The sequence below is a fragment of the Mustela nigripes genome, chromosome 5 (genome assembly GCF_022355385.1).
Source record: "Mustela nigripes isolate SB6536 chromosome 5, MUSNIG.SB6536, whole genome shotgun sequence".
In the NCBI taxonomy this organism is placed as follows: Eukaryota; Metazoa; Chordata; class Mammalia; order Carnivora; family Mustelidae; genus Mustela; species Mustela nigripes.
The window spans coordinates 71,507,044-71,524,729 of record NC_081561.1 but is presented as its reverse complement, the minus strand read 5'-3'; the positions used below and the strand labels follow the sequence as shown (position 1 = coordinate 71,524,729).

The 17,686-nt window shown below is 36.9% G+C and overlaps 1 pseudogene; it reads left to right on the top strand.

Moving 5' to 3' along the window:
• Positions 1–1,075: 1,075 nt before the first annotated feature.
• On the top strand, positions 1,076–12,799 carry LOC132018656 (kinesin-like protein KIF20B; annotated as a pseudogene).
• The last annotated feature ends 4,887 nt before the right edge of the window (positions 12,800–17,686 follow it).

The following is a 17,686-nucleotide window of genomic DNA, read 5'->3' as shown; positions in this document are numbered from 1 at the left end:
TTTTCCCCTTCTGCCAGCACCTCACGTGTCACTTGTTCCAAATGATATAGCTACAAGCGGTGAGACCTAGTCCACTGGCAACTGTATAGAAAAAATCTTCTCCCCTCCTTGCCTCCTGTTGACCTATCTTAGATAAGCCATTGTGAGTGACCAGCAAACCTTTATGTTATTCTGCAACGCCTGGCCTCTCTTGGCTAACAGTATCCATAAGCATATACTTCTCTTTTGGATAATGTATTTTCTTGGGAACAAATGAAAGTCAGTTTCCTGGATTGCATTTCTCAACTCAAAATGAATCCAGAAATTCTGTGATATTCACTTTGACAACTAAGAAAACATTTTGCCACCATTTTTACATTTCTTTTCTTACCTTTGGGTTCTCAAAATTTTATAGTGAAAAATATTTGGAGATTTTTTTCTGTAAATTTGGAAGTTCCAGATTTTATACATATTAGTAAAAATAAAATGGAGAAAATACCACCTTAGATAATGACTATGAGAATGAAATAATGTATTTGAAAACCTCTAGTATACTGTAGACAATAAATCTTAACTATCCTTTTTGTCTTCCTCTCCTGTAATTGAAAATGTCAGTTAAATACAGCATCACTTTAGTTTTACCAGCTTGATAGGATGTTGCCACATGGATAACCTCAAAAGAAAGATCCTCTAAAATTCAGAGTAAATAAAGCAATTAGTCCCAGACATCAATGGCATGGTTTTTACTTCACAAGTGAGGAAACTGTGTCTACAGGGTTCTGTTATTTATAAGTAGAAGTTCATACTGATGTTTGTAAGTAAAATCACTTGTAATTGTCTGCTATTAGCTCCTCATTTTCTTTCTCTCATTGTAAAGTAATTCAGCTCTTTACCTTTTACCCTGTTGTAGAATACTTCCGCATGTAGAACAGTATGTTGATGGTTTAGAACTGGTTTGGAGCAGGAGTTACAAACTAAAGTGCTAATGAAGCCCACAAAGGGATTGTAACTAAGTAAAGTGAACCACATTTAAGAAAAAAAGAAAAGTAACACATAGTTCTCTAAGCTGTCTTTAACTTTCTCAGTTTGGTAGAGCATGGCTACCAACATCCAGGTTACATCCTTTAAATACCATTCCTCACTCAAAGGAGCCAGGATTCCTGAAATGGCAGATTCTATGTCTGGGAAAATGTACATGATGAGATTGGGACAGTTTGTCCAACAGGTAACAAAAGAATTTTTGAAAGTTCACTAGGGTGGAGTCAAATTAAGCAACAGACAAAAAATTATAAACCTTAGTAAAGACAATAACCTCTATGGATTGAAACATAAGAAATATGTTTAATTACATGAGCTCATAATACTAAAAACTATAAATTAGTCTCAAATGGGGGTGCTAATTATTTTGAGAAACTCATAAATAGAGGAAAAGAATCAAGCATTTATTCAGCCTTTCCTGTAAGAACTGTACCACTACATAAACAAATAATAGACAAGAAGATGTTTTTCTTATTAGAGGGATTTCATGTATTGAATGAAAACAGAATAGTTTAATTAGACTATCAACATTTTGCAATCTTTATTGAGTTGATGGGTCCTGGCACTGAACACATACCAATGAGAGAGAGAACCTGAGATTTTGTGCCTCTTGATAGAATATACCACTACCGATGAAATATTATTTCCAAAAAAAAAATTTTTTTTAAGATTTTATTTATTTGACAGACAGAGATCACAAGTAGGCAGAGAGGCAGACAGAGAGAGAGGAGGAAGCAGGCTCACCGCTGATCAGAGAGCCCAATGCGGGGCTCCATCCCAGGACCCTGGGATCATGACCTGAGCTGAAGACAGAGGCTTTAACCCACTGAGCCACCCAGGTGCCCGTATTTCCAAAAAAAATTTTAAGCCAGTTTACAAGAAATACAGACAATAGAGGAACACGCTAAATTTTATCAGAGTAAATCAGCAAATTTCTGTGACAAATATTACAAAACAATCAACTAGGTTTATTGAACAAAAAATAGAAGAATGAGACAGAGGAAGAGGGATTGAGAGAGAGAAAAACAGATATGGAGATGGGAGAGGCTATAAATTAGAAATTATTTTAAAGATAGCAATCGATTACCTCATGTAGACCTTATTTTAATCCTGATTTAAACAAAGTGTGCCAATTGGAAATTTTAACACACTGGATAATTTATATATAAATGCTTACTGCTAAAGTTTCTGTGTGACTATACTATGATTACTTGATTATCTTATATAAGTGTTCCTATATTTTATTGTTATGTGCTAAAAAACAGAGAAAATCGTAGGGGGTCAGGGATTTCTTTCTTTAAATAACACAGTGGAGGGAAGTGGGTGGCAGATATAGATGAAACAAGATTGGACTTAAGTAATGACAGTTAAAGCCTTGAAATAGGGTCATGGAGTATTATTTAATTATACTGTCCACTTTCCTACATGTTTGAAATGTTTTATAATACCAGACTTTTAAAATTAAAACAAAAAATCTGAAATAAAGAACTACAGAATGGATTTAAGAAATATCTCAGTTTTGAGAGCCTGGATGGCTCATTTGGTTAAGCATCTGCCTTTGGCTCAGGTCATGATCTCAGGGTCCTGGGATGGAGTTCCATGTTGGGCTCCCTTCTCAGCAGGAGCCTGCTTCTCCCTCTCCCTCTGTCTGCTGCTCCCCCTACTTGTACACTCTCACTCACCCCCTGCATCAAATAAATAAATAAATAAATAAAATCTTTTAAAAAAGAAAAGAAATATCTCAGTTTTGTCTTAATTCTACTGTAAGCAAAACAACAAAATGAGTATGATGGTAAAAGGCAATTGCCTCCCATCCATGGGCTTAGGACAGAGGAGACTGGCAGGGACTGTGCAGATTGAAGGGTGCACGCCCATTGCAAGAGTAGTGCCCATGATCCACACTGTGTATGGCAGCCAGGTGCATAATGCTAGATTTCTGATGTTTTCAGAAATGCTCTAAGTCGACATATGTAGTAAAATTATGTTTGGTGTTAAGTGTTGGCAACTAATGCAAATTTCTTTTAAATCATTCTATGGGTATATACTACATAGATAAAACGGAACATGCTATATTGCAAACTCGGGTTTATAAGGAATCATCACAGTATCTTAACAACTGGCTTCCTCATCACCAAAGGGGAGTCACTTGTCATAAAACACCAACAGCTAAGTCTCATAGAATACTGCCAGGAGCCCCTTGTTTGAGCTACACACCTTTGATTCACCCCGTTCTGCCATGTCCAGTTGCTTTTTTGGGGGTCCAGTCTCTCCAGATTGAACCTTTGGCTGGAATGAGGACTTGACTCTTGACTCCAGACCCCCTCCCGCGGACAGTATTAGTGGGACCTTCAGAGTCTCAGGAAATTTCCATAAACCCTCATCTCTGTCCAGTACCACAAGCACCTATAAATTTTAAATTACCTATATCTATTATTGTCTCAACAATTAAAAACACTTTAAAACTTGCTTAAATCATAAATCATTTATTTATTTGTGGTCATTCTTCTCATTTCCTGAGCCCAGCTACGAGGCTTTGGTGCTCTCACACTGACTGATGTTTTTTGGGGGGGGGGGGGTATGAAAGTTTCAAGCATACCCTAATTAAAAGAGCTTTAGTTCATGTCTCATTTAGAATTGGTTTTTAGTAGCAATTTTTCTCTCCATTAAATATTTTTTTTAGCACTGTAAAAAACCCAAACAAATAGATATCTTGTACAAGAGATTCTCAAAACATAACTGCAGGATAAGATCAGTGGAAGATCCATTAACAAAAGTTTTAGTTGTGTGGAGGGGTGTGGTCTGTGTGTGTGTGTGTTCTGGTATAATTACTTTGTCACTTGTGTTGTTTTTTTTTTTTCCTGTTTTTCTGAAAAAAATTCAGTTTGTCCTTGTTTCATTAGCTTAAGCTAGAAAAATCTCTACTTAACAAAATCTCTAGAACTGTAGCAATTCAAATGTCCTTACATTTAAATTAAGCATTTATTGGCTCATACACTCAAATTAGTTAAAAAGAGAGAGAGAGAGAGAGAAAGAGAGAGAGAGTCATTATACAAAAGAATGTGCTAGAAAAGAAACATTTTAGACCCTATTAGGAGGTTCTAAAAAGAAAAGAGGTTTAGTTATTTTCCATATATTAAAAAGACTCAGAAATACATATGTATTTATAAAGGAGAAGTTTAGGTAAACTAAAATACTTATTTTGGCAAGAATCGTATACTTTATTATGAAAGCATGATTTATTTCATGCTGATTGAAAGTTATTTTTGTAAGAGCTGCAAGGAGATGTCTACACCTTGAGCTTTACAATGAAAACTGTTCTCTTTTTTATTTTGTTAAAAATATCTTCTCATATATGAGTATACCTAACTATAAAGCATGATACATCTTTCATATGTTATTTACTTGAGTGAGAATTTTAAGCAAATAACAATATGTATTCTACTAGAAAAGAAGGAAAAAATAAAGACAACCAAATCAGACCTTAAAGAGGGCATTTATAAAATGATCTCATCCTCAGTAGATTACCCATGCCCTACTGTCTTAGCAGTGAACATTGCTCCCAAATCAAGAGATATTCAGAAGACCCAAGAAGTTGTTGAATAAAGAGAAACATAAGAAATTCTCACTAATCGTTTTCAGAGGGACACTAAAATAATATGGATAGTATTAATAATAACTATACAATTCTCTATTCCTATTTTAACTGCTATGCCTTCCTCTACCTACACAAATATGCCAAAACAACAAGGTAGTACTGTTCCTAGAAAATATTAGTTACAACAAATATCACTCTTGACCATTCCTTATTTGTATCCTTCTTATCATGTGTCCATGGCAAGGGTTAATTCCAGTAAATTCATGCGATGAATTTAATCTGACATTCAGAAAACTGCCCCAACCAACATCAATCTTCTGTTTTTAGCTTATACTTTTAAATGGCATATCTGCAATATCCCAGGGGAGACAGAGCTGAGAGAACACAATAACAGAGAAATCTGAGCCTTAACAAGTTGAAAATTTTCATATATGTTCTAAGCCAACAAAATAAGATTTTATATCAAGGGCTTGTCAAAATATATCATTTGCCCTAAAGACAAAAAAAGATAAAATACAGGCATTAGAAAACTCATAAGCAAAGTTTTCCAAAGTTTTTTCAGAATCAAAACACTCCAAAAAGTAATATAATATTATTTATGAACTAAGAACAAATATAATATCAAGTTTCTGAAAAAAAAATGTCAAATGTTGAAATATAAAAGGAAAGAAACTCATCACAAAATGCAGATGATGCGTTTGGCACCGCAGAGACACAAACACTTTGTGTATTGGCAGGTGCTGCAAGGGAAGCCTGTCTGGGAAGGTGTGCAACAGAAGACCGAGGATTTCCAGACGTGTCGGTGATAGCAGCAGATGGCAAGGAGACATACAGAAACTAGAGGCGAGTGTGACATGGAGAACGCCTGCGTAGGAAATGTGGTACAGAGGAGAGGTGGCCATCTGCTCCACAGACAGTGTGGACACTGTGCCACCACACACTTGAATCTTTGATTCAGGAAGGCCAGGGATACAAGACTTGAAAGAAGAACCGGAAATGAAAACTTTTAAATGTGCAAGATTGAAGAAGGAACCTCAAATAAGAGTCTGGTGGGTCAGGATGGCACCCAGTTTCCTTGGTGAGTCTAACTGTCCTCACAGACCACTCAAAAGATGTTATTTATTTATTTATTCAGTCATTTAATCATTCATTCATTCATTCATTCAGAGAGAGCATGAGTCAGAAGAGGGGCAGAGAGAGAGAATCCCAAGCAGACTGTGCACTCAGGACAGACCCTGACTCAGGCTCGTTCCTACAACCCTAAGATCATGACTTGAGCTGAAATCAAGAGTTGGAAGCTTCACCGATGGAGCCATCCAGGTGCCTCTTCTCACAGACCACTCTAACATAGATGGCAGTTGGATCAGGGAATTGTTTGCTCATGACAAATACACGGTCATAGTAAGCATCTTCATGGGAAGTGCTTCCCTATCAAATTTCAAGTCACAGGTGGATGGTTTTGGACAACGGGCATAAACTAACCAGAAACAAGTGCTAAGAATGAAATAAAAAAGATTTTTTCAGTTTATAAACTTGCTTTCACTTAGAAACTAGTGGTTGTGTCCACTGGGAATCATTGGATGTCTCTAAGAACACTTAGAGACTAAAGATTACCATTATTTGGATACTGGAGATTTGCTGATGTGTATGGGTGTTGGGCTGCAACTGTGATAGGCTTATGGGCTCTATTAACTGCCCAGAGCATTTACAAAGAGAGCACATGGGAAGTGTGAGGTAGATTAATGCAACTAATTTCAGCTAATGAACAAAAAGAACTATATACTCAATGAAGGATGCTTGAGGTTTCAGCCACAAAAAAAGACTCCAAACGTACACGTGCATCTGACTGAGACTTCTCTGGCAGAAGCAGAGCAAAAAAATACCATGACCTTTAATTTCTGAAAGTTTGACTATAAATGATTAAAGGATTTAATTTGGGTCTTTAGTTTCTCCCTGAAAATACAGTAATAGGAGGAGTTATAGTGTTCAAACTCAAAGCAGATGTATATTGTTGGCATTAACTTACTTACATGAATTTTATTCTATCGTTGAGGCTTATTGCCTAGTCTCAGATGAATTATATTGGACAACATGACTAGGCAAGGTTTAAAAAAAGAAATCAAATAAATGGTGAATTCTTCAGCCTGGGGAAGGTTTTCTATTCCTCAGTGCTATTGACATTTTGAGCAGATAATTCTTTTTCAGGGAATGCCCCATGCATTGTAAAATGTTTAGCAGGATCCCTGGCCTGTAGCCACTAGATGTTTGTAGCTCTATCTTCCCCCATCCCCCAGTTGTGACTACTAAAAATGTCTCTACATATCGCCAAATAGTCCCTAGAGAACAGAATTCTTCTGATGGAAAACCTCTGGCCTGGAGTACAGTGTGGCCTTTAGGTTAATTTAATTAATGCCAGGCTCTGACTCATTTCAGAGCCTTTTTAACAGAAAAGTCTAAACTGTTAACCAAAACACACAAGGAAAGTGGGCTTTTCAGGAAACAGCCTCATGAAGATAGAAACTGGATTGCCCTAAAATTTTCTGTTTTCCTTTTCCAAGGGAGAACACCATATGCATACTTAACCACACAGAGAGTGATCAGCGTAACAGGTCATGGGAACCAAACCAAGAACCATATTCTACCCCTTTCTCCCCACATTTCTGCCCAGTCTCCTATAGAATAGGAGCCAAGAAAAAATGAGTGCCTTATTGCATTGGTGAAACTGGAACTAAGTAATGCCATTCCCTCCATTACCAGATTATATAGGTTCAAGAGCCAGTGAGTGGGAATGGAAGGGATCCCTCTCACTATTACACTTAATAATGCACCCAAGGAATTTTTGGTGTCTGCCCCCACAGCCTTGGACTTGGTGATTTGAAGGACCTAGTTAGCAAGGGAGAAGTGCTTCCAATAAGAAAGGTAGTCATGCTCCAGGTAACTGGAAGCTAGGACAGCCCTCTGCCAGTGAAGACTTCACCTATTACTGAATCAAGAGGCAGAGATGGAGGTTACTCTATTCATCAGAGACACTGATTCCGATTACCTTGGGGATCAGAGTACTAATTCTCCTACTGTCTCACAAATTTGGAAAGAAGTTCTTGGCTATAGCTGCATTCTTGACTCCTTAGGACTATAGCTGCTACCAGGCAGTTCCTGTGGGCTCCAGTAATACTGTTTTATCCCCTTTGCCTTTTCAGTTTTAGCCTTCCATAATTGCTAAGCCAAAACTGTTGCAATGAGCTGCAAGAATCTGCACAGGGTGTCTATCACGTCTGTTTGTCCTGTTATGTCTGATTTCTTCCCCTCTCAGCTGCCCCCTCATTCCCTCCATCCCACCTACACAGACCTCCTCAGTGTTGCTAAAACACAGCAGCCCTGGGGTTTCGTGCTTACTCTTCTCTCTACCTGAAACGCTTTTCCCTGATGCCTGGGATCATCTCCAATATAGTCCAGTGGAGAAGGAAAGATGGGAAGGGAGGCCATGAAGCCAGTGGCATAGAGGAAGCAAGGTGGGCTGTGTGGTGAGGATGGGCGGGTGAGCCCTCCTACACCCCCTACCTCTGTTACGTTTGAATTTTCCATTATAAAAAGTTGAAAAGAACCTCTGGGGTGGGGTCGGAGGCGTGTGCTTTAGCAGGTAGCCCGTGTGGTGCTCAGTAGGAAGCTGTTTGGGAACCCTCGCTCTGGTGCCCGTGAAACTTCCTCTCTGTTCCACAGAGTAGGAGGTTGCCACATAGCTCTGGTTGCAGTTTCTCCTCATTCCTCCTGGTCGTGTTCTGCTCAGGAGCCTCTCCTTACAAGTCCCTGCTACATTCTTAGAATCTTTTCCTCTCTGATTTTCACCTTGGCTGTTCATCCAGTCTGCCAGCTCTTTATCTTCTTTAATAAGCCTTACAGTTTTCTTCAAAGCCTTTTGCCAGAAGATCAGCGGGCTTTCTGTCCTGCTCTCACATAATTAGAGTGCCGGGGGCAACAAGATAAACACAGAATATGCCCTTCAGGTCACTGGAAACACTCCCTCCATGTTTACAGTTCTGAGTTTACAGATGATCTACAGCTCCTCCTGCTAAATTGTCACAACAAAATGCCCTGAAATTTTTCTCTTGAACTTGCTGACACCGAGGATGTTAGATACTCCTAGGACCCAAGAGGGCTATAATCCTGTAGCACATAGCAAACAGCTGTTAGTTTATGAAGGTGTTGCTAATTAACAATTTGTATCAGCTAAATGTCAACTAGGACACTTCATAGGCACCATAAACACACGAAGGCGGTGGAGCCAAATTTTCCTAATTCTGGACATCTTGCCTGCTCTTCTCTGATGGGCTACTTTTTCTTTTTCTTTTTCTTTTTCTTTTTTTTTTTTAAGTACTATTACAGTGTAGTGAGCTGAGAGTTGGAGACAGATCAGCCAGTATCCGTAAGTTCTTAATCTTCAATGCCTTTATCTCTGAGATGAGCGGATCCGATGAAGAGATCTGATGATCTCGGAAGCCTTACTACCCAAAGTCTGCTCCCCAGTCTAGCAGCACTGGCAGCCCCTGGGAACTGCTCAGTATTGCATATTTCTAGGCCCCATTCCAGACCTACTGAATCAGTCTTTTAAACAGAACTTCACCATGGTACTTTTTCATTTCTGTTGTAAGAAAGCACCACAAACTTAGTGACTTAAAATGAATGTATTCTGTTATAGTTCTGACGGTCAGAAGTTTCGACACAGATCTCACTGGGCTAAAATCAGGGTGTTGAAAGGCTGCTTTCCTTCTCAAGGCTCTATGAGATCATCTATTTCTTTGCTTCTTTTAGCTTCTAGAAAACCTGCATTTCTTGGCTTCTGGCTTCCTCCCTTCATCTTCAGAGCCAACAGTTTTGTATCTCTGACCTTACTCCAGAATCACATGCCCCTTTAGTCCTAAACACAGTGGGGAGAAGTTCTCCACTTTTAAGGGCCAATGGGATTACATTAGGCCCATGTGGATTATCTAAAATAATCTTGTCATCTCAGAATTCTTAACTAAATCACATCTGAAAATTCTTTTTGTCGTATAAAGTAACATATTTCCATTTCCAGGTATTATGATATAGGCATCTTTGTGGGCCATAATTCTGCTTACCCCACACGGAATTTCAAGAAGTTCTACTAGTTACAACATATTCAACTATAAGGAAATACATGGGATTCTTTGATTTGTTGTTCATTACATTTTCCTGTTATAAGCTGAATTGCATCCCTCTACTCCTCTTCCCCATCCCCAAATTCATACGTTGAAGTCGTAACCCCTAGTATCTCAAAATATCACTTTACTTGGAGATAGGACCTTTAAAGAGGTATTAAGGTAAAATGAGGTTATGGAGCGGGGTGGCACTAATGCAAAATGACTGGTGTTTTTATAAGGAGACTGGATTAGGAAGCAGACAAGCATAGATGGGAAAAAAATCACATAAAGGCAGAAAATACAACCATCTATAATACAAGGAATGAGACCTCAGAAGAAACCAAACCCAGCAAGACCATGATCTTGGACTTCCTGCCTCCAGCCTGTGAGAAAATAAATGTCTGTTGTTTCAGCCCTCCAGTCTGTGATACTTGGTCATGACAGCCCTAGGAAATTAATATGTTCCCCAGTGCAATTTCAACATGCTTTGAGCCAACCATCTACACTCTCATCCTTACTGCTTTACTATTGAGCTACAGAAGTCCTCCTGAACTGAGTTTAATCACTCTTGTACCTCTCTGATGTAAACTCGATCAGTGTTACACAGAATCATAACCCAGCCTACTTACTTTCCCTGGTGACTCAGTTTGTGGAAAACATGTTCATCTTTCTTAACAAAATGCATAAACTCTGCTCAGTTCTTTATAAAATCTGGTTGCTTTACCCAAGATCATGTGCTTTTAATTATTCCCTCTTTTCCCAGGATTATCTGTCATCTGCCGGTGAACCTTCTCTAACTACAAAAACACTGAGTTCTACCTGTTCAATAGAACCACCACCCTATACCTCTGTGAAAGCACCACTGGAAAAAGTAATCTGTACTCAGCGTCTGCATTCTTATCACCAAGTCACTGCTTCACACCTCACAATCTGACTTCTGTCCCAAACGTTGGGCCAGAACTACCACCTCTGCTATCACTGGCGACCATTTTTATGACTGCCAAATCTAGTAGTCTCTTCTCACTTCTCATTCTCTTTGATCTGGCTACACTTTCGTCAGTGTGATGGTACTCTTTTATAATGCTGTACTATTTCTTTTTTCTTTTCTCTCTTCTCTAACCCCTCCTTCTTTGCCTCTTGTACTAATTCCATTTCTAAAAATGGTCAGTGAAGCCTTACCATGTTGCAGATCAGTGCTGATTCCCACCCTTAAAGAATTTGCTCTTTCTCTTTCCTACCTGAAGTGGGCTCTTCCCATGTTTAAATGCAATTGTTTCCCAAAGATCAGTCCTTTATATTCTCAGTGTTTATGGTCTTTCTCATAATAATGTCACCCCTAATGATTATGACTAAGTCTTCAGTACAAATTATTCCTAAAACTCTATTTCTTTTCCATCACTTTCACTGTTTTTCTATTAGTATGTTGCTCCACTGTTTCATATTCAATGTCTGAAATTAAACTCCGTACAAATTAGCCAAAATTGCACTTACTGAAATTATGCATTGAAAAAGATAGAATATATAATATTAAATATCTTGATAGACTTTACCATTTGGTTAAAAGTAATAATTTAAATTTTAATGTGGGTAAGTGCAAAGACCTACAAATATTAACGATATAGACACAATGATGAAAGAATAGTTCTTATAAAAGAATCTGTAAAAGGAGGTATGAGACTACATTAAAAAGCTAGTAAATCTTAGACCGTATTTAGAGACCCTAGTTTCTAAAGCAGCAAGAAAGAAGGGCATTCTGTTGTTGTCTGGGCAGATAATACTAGAGTCAAACTTTTGAAATATTTGTTGGAACTTACGAATGATAGCTAGCCAAAGAGCATGAGTAAAAACAATCAAGAGGGAGGGTATCTGAAAATTGTTTCTATGGCAAAACATTAAAAAAAATAAAAAAGGAAATACTTTGGATCAAATTGCTAGCTTCCCAAACCAAAAGAAGCTGAAAATCGACAAAACAGATGAAAAAATATGCTGAAGACAGAGAGCATTGTTTAAAGCAACAAATGAATTGGAAATACTTAAAGCACAACTGACAAAGAAAGATAGTAAACTTCAAAAATGATGAGAAGAATGAGATCAACTTGTTGCAGCTTTAGAAATACAGCTAAAAGGTACTGATCTCCAGTAACATACAGAAAAATAATGTAACTGTACAATTTAAAAAGATTACATCGGAGACTTCTGATACAGAAGAACAAACTGTAGATAGACATTTGAGTTCAATAGATACTGTCAGAGTTAAAACTGAACCTCAAACAAGTTTTGAAGTTCTATGAATGAAGTGAAAGAAGGTTCTGTAGTCCTTGACTCTTGTGAAGTTTCAACAGAAGATAATCAAACTATACAATTTCCAAAACCTGAGTTAGAGATTCAATTTACACCTTTATAGCCAAACAACATGGCAGTGAAACATCCTGCTTGTATTTATTTCACCAGTGACAGATGGTTACGTTTTCCAACACCCAGAAGAGGAAGACTAATGAAATGGAGTAAAGTAGTATATTTCTAAGATGGTGAAGAGCAGAAATAGCATTAACCATACACCAGAGGCTCTCTGCCAGGACTGGGTGAAAAGTGAAAGTAAGAAAAATGCTATATCCAGAACTAATTTGAAATCCCCTATTTTTGAGCATAGAAATTCTTCTGTCAAGAAGGAGCAAAAGGCTTGCACACATCTGTCATCTTCTTTATGGAGTCAAGCATCCGTAGTTAGTATAAATTAGGCCTCTAAATAAAAAGAAAGAATGCTACAGAAATTTGGAGACTTCTTAGAACATTTTCCAATAATTCTTCAACCAAAAACAAAGAAAATAATTGAAACAATGAACTCTTCAGTGTTCTCAAATATAGAAGTTAAGAAAATGTGTCTCAACCAAATCAGGGCAAATGGAAATTATATACAAATGAAATTTCATTTCCTATTACATATATTTGGCCAAGTGATTTTGAAGACCCATAAAGTGAAGGAGAGTAATCATTAGATTCTCAATGACTTTGAACTAAAACAGCCAAATAAATCACTTATGTAGAATATTTTAATATAAATTTTATGTTCATAATCATAACTTGCATCCTGACTTTTCAAAGATAATTATATGTATCAGGATGCATTAAATCCTTCTGTATACACATTATTATTTGATACATGGTATAATTTTAATTCAACAAAGAAAATAAGTCAACAATACCAAAAAAATGGCTAGCTTCAAGTGTTTGAGGAACTGACATGTTAAAATGTGGCTATAAAGGGCAAAACACATGATAAAATCTGACTCAGTATGGAAGTTCTTTCTAACAATGACATTAAAAAACATATACAATTGCCACGTAATGGTCTCTGCATCACCAAAATTCTACATTTCCAAAAAATGTCCAAGAATTTAGGGGCTATGTTGAAGAAACTCCATCTAACTGATAGACAATGGACTTTGGATTCAAATAGTATTGAATTCACACACTGGCTTAGTGACTTCCACCCAGGTCATCTTGGAGAAGTTGTTTAGTTCTCTCAGCTACATCTATTCGTATATAAAATTGAATAATATTAACCTTGAGTATTGTTAAGATGATACATAGTCCATGTCAATCATTTAACTCTTATTATTATAATTGTTAACAATGTATAGGTGGAAATTTTGACTAAATTAGGCCCAAGTTCTTTCTAAGATCCTATGATTCCATATTTTCTGAAAGCCCAATGTATAACATTGTCTAAATACAGCTGACCTTTGAACAACATGGTTTTGGACTGTGAGGGTCCATTTATATGTGATTTTTTTTCTACCAACACAGTAGAGTAACTGTAATGTATTTTCTCTTTTTAATAATATTTGCTTTTCTCTAGCTTATTGTAAGAATATAGTATATAATACATAGAACACACAAAATATGTGTTAATCAGCTATTTATGTTATCAGTAAGGCTTCTACTCAACAGTAGGCTGTGAGTACTTAAGTTTTGGGGGAGTCAAAAGTTATACATGAATTTTCAACTGTGCAGGAAATCGGTGCCCCTAACTCCTGCTTTGTTCAGGGTCAATGAAGTAATTGGTTTTCTACATTACCATAAGAGTTATTTCATCCCTGTGCTAGAGAAACATGTATGAGTATATATGAATAAATACAGATGATAGATAGATAAAGATAGATTTATTTTAAGAAATTGCCTCACACAGTTGTGGAGACTGGCAAGTCCAAAAATCTGTGGAGTGGGGTGGGCTGGCAGACTAGAAATCCAGGGAATAGGTAATGTTGCAGTCTTCAGTCTGAAAGCAATTTAGAGGCAGAATCTCTTTTTTTCTCAGGGTATCCCAGTCTTTCTGCAAAGGGCTTCAGTTGGTTCCATGAGACCTGACCACATTATGGAGGGTAATTAGCTTTATTCAAGATATAGTGATTTAAATGTTAATCACATTTGGAAAAACAACCACCACCACCATTTACAGCACCAGACCAGTGTTTAATCAATCATCCTGGTGCCATAGCCAGGCAAAGGTGAGAGCTAAAATTCATCATTAAAATCCCCATGTACCCCAGAGTGAGTGGCACAGTGGCAGATGATGGTGTCTTCCCATTGGGAGAAATAGACCCCCTGCCTGCACATGGTGACCTTAAAGGTTTCCTTTCCAGGTATCTCATCATTTTCACTGATCAAATAGATCTACAAAGTCACCAACTGTGTAAATGTATTCCATATTCTATTCTATTTTCCTAAAATGATCATTTGAATTGGGAATCTGATTTGGAAGGATTACAGCTTTGTTAGAGTTTGCTGCCAAAGGTGACATCCTTTCATCATTGACCATAGTTCCTCTGGTATCAGGTCCCAGTGCTGTGAGTCACCATTCACCCCTCCAGAAAAGTGTAAATGATCAGTATGCTTGATCTCAGGAAAGTCAAATCATATGCCAGCTCTCATTTTGACTCTTCAATGTCTGCATTCATATCCCTGAACCCCTTAAAAAGGCAGAAAACAAAATGACTGTTTTACTGGACTGACAAGGATTTGTTTCTCTATTGCAATGACAGTGAGCCTAGGGAAAGAGCTGAGAGAATTAGGTTATTTCAGGTTCATGTTTTTCTCTGAATTATACATATAATGTCTCCATGCCAAATGAAGCATCTAAAGTTAAGACACTTCAATTATTTCCACGTGAATTATTTTTAAGGTTTTCAGTATGATAATTTTTTTAAGTCTGTATTTTGGAGCTCCGGATTGAAATATTTACTGAGAAAATGGTAAAGTATCTGACATAGTGGCTGAAACTGGGTGATGAGTACCTGGGGATTCCTTATACTTTGCTACTTTATGGGTTTGAAATTTTCATAATAAAAAGTTATAAAAATTTCTCTATGGCTTGCTGGTATTTTACTTATATTTTTAAAATGAGACAAGCAAGTATTTTTCAGAATACCTGTTCCTTAAAGCTACAATCAGTGCATGTCAGTTTATATTTTTAAACTACATGACTATAATTATTAATTTTACATTTTTGTGTATACATGTACCTACTTCTACAAGTTTCCAAGCTGCTCCCTCTAGGGAAGAGGCCAGCCATTTTCAATAGAAGCACAATTCTTAGTTTTGGGGCTTAGCAAGTTAGTGAAAAAAAAGTTCAATAAAGCATCCCATATAAATAATTTTCAACACTCCCATGAGAATTACTGAAATCCTGGCATGTGTATTGGGAGATATCTGGTATTTGGAAAGGATTGCCATTCACTACAACTACGGTTATTTCAGTAGTTGCCTCTACTACTCATCTCTGGTCTTGGCTTAGTCCTCCACTGTGACCTCAGGGAACCTTACAAAATATACAAAAGAAAAAACAAAAAGTCCTTATCTTTGCTGTCCATGATTAAACCAGAAGATTAAGGAAGGATGAACTTCTTTAGTGATTCTGTCTATGAACAGTGACTTAAGGCAAGTCATTGGTCTCCTCTGTAGACAAGTATGTAAATAGCCTGACTTCTCCGAAAGAGATCTGTCAACATAAAGGTTGAATTTAACGGGTTGCTTTCTCAGAGCTTGAACTAAGGTCTTCACCTTGCAGCTCACTTAAATTGCCTTGTTCTATTTGATGGGGTTGATAAATAATATACCTACTGGATCATTGCAGAAAAATTCTCATTTTTCAAACAACATTTTTTTTTCAGTAACAGTTTTCTTCTTCAGTAAACTAGCTTTTTAATGTCATCTGTTGTATTATTGCAACTTCAGATCTTCTCTCCTAAATATATAGCTCCTGCTGAGCTAATGGTTTTCTATTTTCATCTTGCTATTTATAATGCACTGATGTTTCTTACCAAGAATCTTTGGTTTAATCCACAAAACTCAAATCGACCATCTGAGACCATTGCCAGTGCTGAAGTATTACTGTTATAATGTCATTAGTCAATCATAAAAATGTTTTCTATGCACACATTCATTTCTAAATTATGTAAAATAAAATCTTCCAAAGCTTTCAGATTGCAGCCCACAATCGGTTTTTGTACTTTAAAATACTCCAGACATCTTGCTGAAGGAGTATACTGTTTACAAAAATTATTCTTGCCCTCATTTTTTTTTTCAATGAATTTAAAAAGCATAATTTAGAAATTTATTACATTTGTTTTTCTTCCTTTACTATGTCATCAACACGGGCTGCACATTCTTTGAATTGCAGTAAAGAATTTGGCTGTCTAGACAAAACAAAATAAGAACACAAGGCTTACTTCAAGTAAATCACTAACTTGTGTTAGCCAACAATAAGCAGAAAGATTTTCCCAATACTTTTGCTCTATTTCATTGGAGAATCTAGGATCTAAGGACCATATTCATTTTATACTTTGTCTTCTACCTTTTTCATTCCATAAATAAAGATTTTTAGAAAGAGAAACTGCCAAAAGAAAATGCAGAGATTGGCTAGAATTGTCTAATATATCTTTATTAGCTATATCTTCATTGGATAAATTTATGTCCGATGTACAATGCAAACTTTGCTGACCAAACCTAGAAGCAAGAGATGTCATCTGTTTCCCTAACTTGCATTTAGAAAGCCTCAGTCCCAACCCTTGTTTATTAGAGTAACATCACAGCCTATTTAAGGGAGAAAGAGTTTGAAGATATGTGCATGGCCCCTTTCTTTTACAGAAACCAAGGATACATCAAAGGAGAAGTGAGTAGACCATAAAAACTTCTGCCCTAGAATTGAAAAAGCTAAATTCACAGTAAGTTAATTGTATATGGAAGGAAAATGATTACTTTTATTATATGTGTATCTAAATAATTTGTTTAGTAAGGCCTCCTTAAGAAGCAAAGCCCTTGAAATTTAGGTCTCCATCTGTTCCTTTTGGTAAAAATTAAGAAACACATGCAATTTTTGTTGTGGTTAGCCATGACAAAAAACACAGAAGCATGCCTTATAGCGTCTCTAAGGGGATTTTTAAATCCTCACAGAGATTCCTTAAGCAGAATTACTAATGCTAATTTTGTGATGCTCTATTAGTTTTACTTGTTTGTTAAAACAATAACATTCAAAACCTATTGTCTTCAATCTAGACTTACCAAGAGAGATTTCTAGTTCCATGTGGGAAAGATTACTCCCATAGTCCCCTTACAAGCAATTCACTAAGTAAGGCAGTGAAGCATCCATCTACACACTGGCTGCGACTTTAAGAAACTTTAATCTTCCTGTATTAAAACGGTTTTATCTTGATATGAGAAAGCCCAGAATTCAGAAGTAAACTGGACTGTTTACTACCTGCCCTGGTGTACTAAACTCTGAAGAAATTTCACATCTTCTTTAATGTGGTTTGGTTTGTTTATTTGTTTGTTGGCTTTTACCTCAAAACTTCTTCCTGTAGAATCTTCATCGACCAATCCTTTCCAACACGCATGCACACACACATACAGACTTCATGCC